Source organism: Physella acuta, unplaced genomic scaffold (genome assembly GCF_028476545.2).
Source record: "Physella acuta isolate Inbredline_101_S28 unplaced genomic scaffold, ASM2847654v3 ptg000774l, whole genome shotgun sequence".
Lineage (NCBI taxonomy): Eukaryota > Metazoa > Mollusca > Gastropoda > Physidae > Physella > Physella acuta.
Window position 1 is genome coordinate 627,772 of NW_026732292.1, and position 9,648 is coordinate 637,419.

A 9,648-nucleotide genomic window follows, 5' to 3' on the forward strand; every position below is an offset into this window, starting at 1 on the left:
TCTATCTATCTATCTATCTATCTATCTATCTATCTATCTATCTATCTATCTATCTATCTATCTATCTATCTATCTATCTATCTATCTATCTATCTATCTATCTATCTATCTATCTATCTATCTATCTATCTATCTATCTATCTATCTATCTATCTATCTATCTATCTATCTATCTATCTATCTATCTATCTATCTATCTATCTATCTATCTATCTATCTATCTATCTATCTATCTATCTATCTATCTATCTATCTATCTATCTATCTATCTATCTATCTATCTATCTATCTATCTATCTATCTATCTATCTATCTATCTATCTATCTATCTATCTATCTATCTATCTATCTATCTATCTATCTATCTATCTATCTATCTATCTATCTATCTATCTATCTATCTATCTATCTATCTATCTATCTATCTATCTATCTATCTATCTATCTATCTATCTATCTATCTATCTATCTATCTATCTATCTATCTATCTATCTATCTATCTATCTATCTATCTATCTATCTATCTATCTATCTATCTATCTATCTATCTATCTATCTATCTATCTATCTATCTATCTATCTATCTATCTATCTATCTATCTATCTATCTATCTATCTATCTATCTATCTATCTATCTATCTATCTATCTATCTATCTATCTATCTATCTATCTATCTATCTATCTATCTATCTATCTATCTATCTATCTATCTATCTATCTATCTATCTATCTATCTATCTATCTATCTATCTATCTATCTATCTATCTATCTATCTATCTATCTATCTATCTATCTATCTATCTATCTATCTATCTATCTATCTATCTATCTATCTATCTATCTATCTATCTATCTATCTATCTATCTATCTATCTATCTATCTATCTATCTATCTATCTATCTATCTATCTATCTATCTATCTATCTATCTATCTATCTATCTATCTATCTATCTATCTATCTATCTATCTATCTATCTATCTATCTATCTATCTATCTATCTATCTATCTATCTATCTATCTATCTATCTATCTATCTATCTATCTATCTATCTATCTATCTATCTATCTATCTATCTATCTATCTATCTATCTATCTATCTATCTATCTATCTATCTATCTATCTATCTATCTATCTATCTATCTATCTATCTATCTATCTATCTATCTATCTATCTATCTATCTATCTATCTATCTATCTATCTATCTATCTATCTATCTATCTATCTATCTATCTATCTATCTATCTATCTATCTATCTATCTATCTATCTATCTATCTATCTATCTATCTATCTATCTATCTATCTATCTATCTATCTATCTATCTATCTATCTATCTATCTATCTATCTATCTATCTATCTATCTATCTATCTATCTATCTATCTATCTATCTATCTATCTATCTATCTATCTATCTATCTATCTATCTATCTATCTATCTATCTATCTATCTATCTATCTATCTATCTATCTATCTATCTATCTATCTATCTATCTATCTATCTATCTATCTATCTATCTATCTATCTATCTATCTATCTATCTATCTATCTATCTATCTATCTATCTATCTATCTATCTATCTATCTATCTATCTATCTATCTATCTATCTATCTATCTATCTATCTATCTATCTATCTATCTATCTATCTATCTATCTATCTATCTATCTATCTATCTATCTATCTATCTATCTATCTATCTATCTATCTATCTATCTATCTATCTATCTATCTATCTATCTATCTATCTATCTATCTATCTATCTATCTATCTATCTATCTATCTATCTATCTATCTATCTATCTATCTATCTATCTATCTATCTATCTATCTATCTATCTATCTATCTATCTATCTATCTATCTATCTATCTATCTATCTATCTATCTATCTATCTATCTATCTATCTATCTATCTATCTATCTATCTATCTATCTATCTATCTATCTATCTATCTATCTATCTATCTATCTATCTATCTATCTATCTATCTATCTATCTATCTATCTATCTATCTATCTATCTATCTATCTATCTATCTATCTATCTATCTATCTATCTATCTATCTATCTATCTATCTATCTATCTATCTATCTATCTATCTATCTATCTATCTATCTATCTATCTATCTATCTATCTATCTATCTATCTATCTATCTATCTATCTATCTATCTATCTATCTATCTATCTATCTAAGAACGTCTGAGCTCCCCCCCCCCTCCCCAACTCAAAAGAAATTTCTTCATCGATACTCTATAATAAAATTACCGCCTAATTAATGTGTCTAATCTAAAAAGTGGTTTTCTTGCAATTTCTTTAATGCAATTCTTCGGGTAGTGGCTAAGCGCGACACCAGTTTTTCTTTCAGACTTTTTCCTCCCCGGAGGCGGGGGGATCTTTTTCTAATCTAAAAAGTGTTTAGTGTGCAGTTTTTTTTTCAAGCATCTCTTCCGGTAGGGCCTAAGCCCCGCCCAGATTCTTCCTTTAGTTTGTATGATCTAAAAATGCGACCAGTGTTTCTTTCAGACTTTTTCCTCCGCGGAGAGGGGTGGGGGTACTTGAAATTTTCGGGGGCGTGGGTAGAATTTTCTGGGAGGGGGCGGACACTGGAAAAGGTATATAATTATATTTCTTTGAATGGGTCGGTAGACATGTTTTGTTGGAGTGTGTGTGGGGGGGGGGGGCTAAGCCCCCTTATCCCCAGTAGAGTTGCCTGAAAGAATCTCTAAATGCGACTTTTGTCATGAATGAGATTAGGTGTATGGTTTATTGATATGCCTATGACTATATTTTGTATAAATTAAAGTACCGAGAAAATAGACAGCACTATCAACCTAGCGCCCGTTGTATCCTTCCTCAACGGGCCATTTTTCTCGTATCTATAATATAAGGGGGCAAGTAGTATGTCAGTCCTTCCTTCCTTTCGTCATCGCTATAGAGTTTGGAACCATAAAAGTAAACATCGCACCATTCAGTGCTTTTCAGTGCACCGCAGTGTCTTTTTATAAATTTTAGAGCAGGGTTTGTTGATATAACGACAAAAGGTTATTTTAAAAATTGCACTGTTTTTACTCTTTCGCATAACGTCAAGAAAATATTAAATACACGCACACTGCTAATACATATTTAAAAGATTAATGTCAAATATCATTTTCGTTTAGATTCCCAGAAAAAGTGAATACATTTTAATAACAATAACAGTAGGGTAGAAAAATCAAATTAATTTAACTCTTTTTTCTAATTTTGACAAGGGAGGTAATTTAAAAATAAATTTAACTCACGCTAATTTTAAAAAATGTGAATGCAAATCTACGGACGTTTTAGAAGGAATTAGTGTTGCAATAATATAATTAGCAAAATGTCAATGCAAATTGTGCTGATGTGGAAGTGGAAATTATTGTTAGAAAATTATAATTAGCATCGATTGATAAAAGGCAATCTTTTATTTATTTTATTCACTGAATGTACTGTTTACTACTTATAATTTTTAATCAACTATTCCGCACAATTTTAGACGCGTCATCACGTTCATTGGGTGCACAATGGTTTTAGTTATGAAACTCTATTGTACATTTTTAAAATTTAAAGTACTTGGAAAAAATGCGTGAATTGTTAAAGTGATATATGGTAGGTAAAACACGGAAATTTTAAATATTTCCTATTATTAATTGTATATTATTTATTATTATTCTATATTTCGGTTTGCGGACAAGCTGGGGGTTTTATAGGAGAGGCGTAGCGAGGGGAGGGGAGGGGAGCATATGTCCGCGAGTGCCGACCTTAGGGGGCGCCAAAGTGGGTTGGAAAAAATTTGCGGGGGGGGGGGTGGAAATCGAAAGTTTGAAGGGGGTGCAAATCAAAAGTTTGAGCAGGGGGAATTTCAAATCAAAAGTGGTGCAAATCAAAAGTCTGAGAGGGGTACGAATCGAAAGTTTAAGGGGGTGGGGTGGAAATTGAAATTTTGAGGGGAGGGGGTGCAAATCGTAAGTTTGAGGGGGGGTCAAATCGAACGTTTGTCCCCGGGCGCAGGATAGGGTCGCTACGCCTCTGTTGTATAGTCATTCACTGTGTCAGATGCGTCCGCCGGCGCTCGGAAAGGTCGCGATTTGGCGCTACGGGCTAGACTGTGAGCAATACGCCTTTATGGTTGCATTTAAATTGTGTTTATGTTATGAGTGTTGTGTTTGTTTTTTCGTTTGTGTTTTTTTTTTGCTTTCGTTTGTGTTGTGTTTAGTTTTGTTATGTTCCCAAGTTGGTACATTTTAAAAATATTTACCGTGGCGGAGCACGGGATGCAGCTAGTCTTATATATCACTACGGGGGATGGCAACTCAGTATATAGACATGATTTTAAATCCATTTTTACTTTCTCGTATAAGCGAAGTATAGACAAAGTCTTGTAATCGTGCAAAAAAAAAAAGATTTTTGCAAATATCGACGTTTTACAGCTCCCTGAGTCTGAAAAACATAGTTTTGCAATCTTGTGCGTAGATCTATGTCTGTTTAAGTTTAGTATTTTAAGTGGATTAAAAGTCATGTCTATATCCCGAGTTGCCATCCCCTGTTTGTTTTATATAAGAATATTCAAGAAAGTTTAGGGGAGATCTCGCAGAAGAAAGAATTGCGCACCAAGTCAACGCCAAAAAAATGCACTTAAAAAAATTTCAAAAATGTACAAAAAATTAGTACTTTATAAATTCACATGCGTTTTTTGAGAAATCAGAAATAGCAAACATTACTACTTTCGGTCAACGGAAATTACTCAAAATTAGATTGAAGGTAGAGAAATAAATATTATACGTGCATGTGAAATTTCATTTATCTATCTGAAATAGTACTCAAGTTATAGGCTTTTGTAAAATAAAAAGTAGAAAAAGTTCCACTTACGGTTATCGTAAATCGCTCAAAAGTCGCTCCGGATCTACGATTTTGATATAATACTTATATATGAAATTTCATCAACCTAGCCGTAACGGTACTCAAGTTATCGTGTTTACAGACAAACACACACACACACACACACACACAGACATACGGACAAGATTGCAAAAATCTCGATTTATTTTTGCACGATTACAAGACTTTCTCTATACTTTGTTTATACGAGAAAGTAAAAAAAAAAATTGAAATCAATGATAAAAACGTATTCAAAATATCTGGTGTTTTTTTAGAAGACGTAACCATACCCAGTGCTTTCGCTACAAGCCCGACGGCAGAAACAAGCTACCTAGTAGATGGTAACGACAACACCTGTATCAATATAACATCAATTACCTATGATGCCATGGGTAGCGGGAAGGCCACCATCTTTACATGGATGAGGATTATATTTCAAAACGAAGGTAAAAAAAAATATGTGTAAATCCCCTTATAATACATCCTGATATTAAGAGTAAATTTAACAAAGAAAATATGCATATGTTTGTATGTTGCGTGTTACAATTATCAATAGAATATTGGTATAATTTTTGTATAATTTTAGCTGTTGGGAAACATTTAATTTATTATGGTTTATCGAAGTTCATATGCATTAATTATCAATTCCACAACACGGAATTAAAATAGGGGAACAGAAAATTCGTAGCATTTTGTTTTGCACACGGTCATTTAAAGACGCCAACCCCTAAACACTGAAACTGGCTGAAAACTACCCTACCTACCCCGACCGCCCTTTCCACTCCTCACTTATATGATGCAACGGTAGAGAAAATATTTTTAATTTAACCACTCTGTTCAGGAAACAATACATCACGATTTAAAATGTTCGTGGATTTTACGGCAGTCTAACATACCACAATCTATAGAAAAGGTCTTGAGCAGTAAAATAAATTACATTGTAATTATTGTCTAGGACTATCCATACAAAGAAATAATTGACTACAGCACTAAATCCAGACAGAACTTTTTTGCAAAGGATAATAAGTTATTTTCTTTATAAATTGGTAAAAACGAATTATATTAGAGATTGTATTTATCAAAAGTAGAAATTAAATGACCTCAAGAGGACATTTGAAGAGTTCTGTACTGGTCGTGAACATCGACATCACCCACCAAAGACGATGAAGGTGATACAAATTTTCTTGTAAACGACTGGTCAAACTCATAGAAATGAGTCAAAGACCAGAAGAGGTGAAGATTTTTTATACCGAAACCGGATTCCATCTCGAGTTTTGTAACATTTTCTTGTTCGCATATACACATTTCTGATGACAGGACAAATTATATCAGGTAAAATATCTCAACGACAAAATATATGTGGACAAAAAAATCTCCGAACAAAAGAAATAAGATATTCTCAGATCTTTGTAATGTACCCGAATAGCTACAATAGTCGTAGTTATAATCGAAAAGCACTTTATGAATGCGTCTGTGTTTTTGGTAATGTATCTCTATTCTCGAACATAATCAACAAGTGTTTCTTTCTTGTTTTATTTTTTTTAAACCTAGCTGTAAGTTACGATACTAGTTACAATTAATTTTTTTTTTCTCGATTGGCCGAAGGAATGACAACGCACCCCGTGTACTTGAAATTCAAATCTTATTTTGATGGACACAATGACACATGTGAGAATTTCCAGAGCTACGTGGTGGACAGTAGGTCACGTGACGTGTACTGTTACAGAACGCAGTTGGCGACCATTGTTTACCTTGATTTCGGTACACCAATAACAATATGTTCACTGCAAATTAGTGGCGGTAAGTGGTGGGTAGTGGTGTGTAGGGTAATGATGTTTAGTGGTCTATCCAACCACACCACACGCGTCATCAGGTTCAATAGCTGCGCCATCACGTTCAGTAGGCGCGCAATGGTTTTTAGTCATGTAACTCTATTGTAAATAAAACATGTAAAGTACTGAAAAAAAAATTCATGAAAAACGTAATAATGCACTAAAAAGTAAAAAGTAAATTATAGACTATTATTTAAATAACTATAAAGAAAAGCGAGGGTGTCTTCCTTAACATTAGTAAAGGTATCCAATAGATACTAAAGTGACCCACGCTTTTCTTCATAGTTATTTAAATAGTAGTCTATAATTTATTTTCTACTTTTAGTGCATTATTACATAAAAGCGTGTTATTAAAACGTTTTTTATGATTTTTTTTAAAATTTATTTTGAATACACAATACGCTTGCGTCCAGCTTTACCATAAAAATATACAACCAATAACAGAAATAACTTGGAACTATAGTAGTACAATTTTACTAGCTAGGCTTTATTACAGAAAACATCAAATCTAGATGAATATGTTCAACGTTAAGTTAATTAAAAATTTTGCATATTTCTTTCAAAACAAGTTAATAAAAAGTCTGGTGACAATTTAAGCGCAATTTCCTTATGTTATCCATAACAATTTTAAATCGAGATAAATCATATATTCAGCAAATAAATAATGCAATACAAGTAGTTTTAATAATTCAAAACAAAATAGAAAAAATCCTTTCGAACCTCCGCTCATTCGCTATGGTAAAATCCTTTCGAGCCTCAGCGCTTTGCGCTAAATCATCCTAGGCCTACACGATGCTCAGTTTAAAAATTCTTAATTAATTTTTTGTGGCCGAACGAAAGGATATCTTTGAAAACTTTCTTCGGCAATATTGTTTTAAATTATGGCAGGAATCGATTGGTAAATGTTTCAAGTCAAGTCAAGTCTGGTTGCCGAGATATGGGCCAAAAACCGAATTTTTTTAGATTTTTTGGCTTTTCCGGGAAATCCAGGAAGGAATTCCGGGAATTTTTTTTGCCTATGTTCATCCTCGGAACTTGCTTAACATATTTGCTTTGGAACTAGTCCTCGATATTGCTTCGTTGAGGAGGAGATACGACTTAAAGACGACTTAAAGCCGCGGACACACATCCACCCATACATACATCCATTCCCAGAAATGACGAGTTAATAATCGCAATTCTCCAGAATGGAAATTGCGCTAAAAAGTATACTTAATTTCAGGACACAACGTAGCTCTAAAACAGCAGGTGAAACTGTCAGATTTATTCAACAACGACACAAAATACAACGGCAGTAACGCTGTAGACGGTAAATTCAGCGACAACTGCGCAAACGGCGGCTGTGCTTTCACTGGCATCAACAACACTGACCCATCACTTGTGTTGACGTTGACTATCCCAGCGTTCGTCTACAGAATGAACGTGTATGTCGGTCACTTTTTCAACGAAAAATGTAAGCAGCTGTGTCAACATCTTCCTATCGAATAGAATGTCATGGCGTGAATTATAAGTTCCCTTGAGATTTGTTAAGCAGCATTGCCTTACAATAGTATCAGAATTTAAGGGCAAAAGCGGGGGATGAAAACCAAAATAACCAAAATGCTTTTTTCTAAACCTAATATTATAATTTTTAGCCTATAGTTATCACCCAAAGAGTTAAGTCTAAAAGTATTAAAAATAAACCGGGAGTGATCTCCCCTAAACTTTCTCGAATATTCTAATATAACACTACGTGGGATGTCAACTCGGAATATAGACATGATTTTTGTTTACTTAAGCTTTTAAAAATAGAATAAAATCTAGTAGAAAAAAAAATTGCGCACCAAGCGAGCACCAAAACCAAATGTGCGTAATAGTGCGCAATATTATTAGTACATGCGTTTTTTGAGAAATCGGAAATAGCGTAAATTAGTACTTCCGGTCAACGGAAATTACTCAAAATTTGATAGAAGGTAGAGAATTAGATCTTTTACTTACATGTGAAATTTCATTTATCTATCTGAATTAGTACTCAAGTTATAGGCTTTTGAAAAATTCAAAGTAGAAAAAGTACCACTTCCGGTTATCGGAAATCGCTCAAAAGTTGATACGGATCTACGATTTTGATATAATACTTATGTATGAAATTTCATCAACCTAGCTGTAACGGTACTCAAGTAATCGCGTTTACACACAGACACACAGACACACAGACACACACACACACACACACACACAGACATACGGACAAGATTGCAAAATTATGTTTTTCCGTATCAGTGAGGTGTAAAACGTCAAGATTTGTAAAAATCTCGATTTTTTTTTTGCACGATTACAATACTTTCTCTATACTATGTATATACGAGAAAGTAAAAACTATCAAAAATGGCCGAAAATGTAATGCCATTGCCATTTATTTACCTTTTTAACATCGAAATAACTAAAAGATTGTTGTGCGAATTCTATAAAATCTTACGGGGTTATAGAGATACACGTTGCTAAAAATCGTGATCGATTACATTTTAAAATTTTAAAATTTTAAAATAGTTTTGTTTTTACACATTTTTTTTTCTGAAAATCACTTTTAAAAATCGCAATTTTTGATAAAAATACACCGTTTTAACTGTAAAAGAAAAACCATAAAAACGTTTAAAATATTTCAATGTTAAAATTGTAAAAAAAATCCAAGATGGCCCCCATCACTATGGCGACGGCAGGAAATTTCGGCAAATTTTAAATTTTTAGACTTAACTCTCTGAGTTATAACTATATTAGATAATATAGCCTTAGGTTTATAAATAAACATTTTGGCTAGTTTTGTTTTCATCACCAGTGTTTCTTCCAGACCTTTTTCTCCGGGGGGGCACTTGAAATTTTCGGGGGGGGGGGCGGTAAACTTTCTTCGGGGGGGGGGCGGACACTGT